The sequence below is a fragment of the Grammomys surdaster genome, unplaced genomic scaffold (assembly GCF_004785775.1).
Source record: "Grammomys surdaster isolate TR1022 unplaced genomic scaffold, NIH_TR_1.0 125985, whole genome shotgun sequence".
In the NCBI taxonomy this organism is placed as follows: domain Eukaryota; kingdom Metazoa; phylum Chordata; class Mammalia; order Rodentia; family Muridae; genus Grammomys; species Grammomys surdaster.
In genome coordinates this window covers 1,628,774-1,630,730 of record NW_021620801.1, presented here as the reverse complement: position 1 = coordinate 1,630,730, position 1,957 = coordinate 1,628,774, and positions in this window count along the sequence as shown.

The window sequence follows — 1,957 nt, the reverse complement described above, 5'->3', positions numbered from 1 at the left end:
TTTGTTTTTTCGAGACAGGGTCTCTCTGTGTAGTCCTGGCTGTCCTGGAACTCACTTTGTAGACCAGGCTGGCCTCGAACTCAGAAATCCGCCTGCCTCTGCCTCCCAAGTGCTGGGATTAAAGGCGTGCGCCACCACAGCCCGGCACCCATTCATTGTTTTGATCAAAGCTTTAAAATAGTTTTTAAAGATGTGTTTCCTTATTTGTATATTGGTGTACGTATCCTGTTTATCTCACGTGAGCACAGATGTGCATGCCTCTGTGCATGGGGGAGCCGGAAGAGGGAATCAGGGGTTCTCTCTCCCATACTCTCCGGTATTCTGCTTTCTTTGAAGCAGCATCTCTCCCTAAACTTGGACCTCATTTTTTCCCTGAGCTGGGCTGGAGGCTAGCAAGCTCAGGCAGTCCTTTTTTCTCTTCTTGCCATTAGGGACTCAGGCCACGGGTGTTTATGGGACACACAGTTTGTGTGTTAGGAGTTCTGAACTCCAGTGTTCATGATTGGGCAGCAAATGTTCTTATTCACTGAGCAATTGTTCCATAACTAAAAATAATTATGTTTTCAGTCTGTTCGGCTGTGATCTAAACAAATCCCAGGCACTGGATCTCTTCCGTGCTCACTTCCCTCATCTCCATCCCTCTTCCCCCCTTTCCCTTCCCATCTCTACTCTACCTCCCCTCTTCTTCGTGCCCATCATTCTTGTCCGGTTTACTTGTCTTGTGTATTTTTCTATATCCCCAATCTTTCAATTGTATCTATTGGGCATCCTGTTTCTGGTACTTTCTAAATGATTGTTAGATCTCCAAGCATGATGGGATTCAGCTCTAACTTTGATGGACTGGGAGGGGAAAGACTTTACTTCACACATAGTCTTCTGTACTTTCTAGCATGAGGGACATGATTGCTGGGTTTCACTCTTCTTACAGTGTTGGTAGTTGTGATGGCTTGAATCAGAGACGACCTCCAGAGACTCATTTTGAAGGCTGTGGGGCCTTTAAGGAGTGGGGGCTTAGTTGGTGAAAATAGGGAATGGTTCTAATACTCTTTCTACTTCCTAGCCTGCTTTGATATGAAGAGCCTTCTCTCATACTTGCATTGCCATGACTCCAGCATTTCCTTCATATTGTAATAGACTGAAACCTCTGAAACTAGGAGCCAAAATAAATCTCTCCGTAAGCTCTGTCAGGTGTTCTGATCACAGCAGCTCAAAAGTAAGTGACCATTAATGATACCACAGACGTTGATAAGCGTTGACTAAATCCAGCAATTCATCATGAATCGGCAAGTTCTTGTATTGTGATTTTGTCATGCTTTCTGTAGAGAAACCATCTCATTCTTGTGAGACGCAGCATAGCATGGGACCTGAGCAGAGGCAATGAGAGCCTTTAATCATAAAGATGAGTGGTTGGCCAACGGACACTTAGATTTGAACATTGTATCCTCATGTATATACACACACAGACACTCACACACAAACACACAGTCATACACAAACACACACACCACAGACACAATGTATACCAAACATACCACACACACATCCACCCCCCACACCCCACCCATCCACTCACCCCTCACAGCACACACACACACACACACACACACACACACACACACACACCACACAGACCACACACACGCCACATATACCACACAACCACACACACACAAATACACATGCGTGCACTCACACAGCATGTTCAGTGCTAGAGAGTGCAACAGGAGGTTCACTCTCAATCTCTGACTCCTAGGACCTTCTTTATCTCTTCACCACAAGACCAGAGTCTTTTTGTTTTATTTTCCCTCACACACAACATCCCTGACCATCCATCAGGAAAAACCTCCAAAACCCATTGAAGCTGAAGCCCCAGAAACCTCATTTGGCTGACTGCCAAATTGTTTTGACGCCTAGAGACAACGACTTTCTGTGGCATTTGCCTAACAAGCCTCTGGAT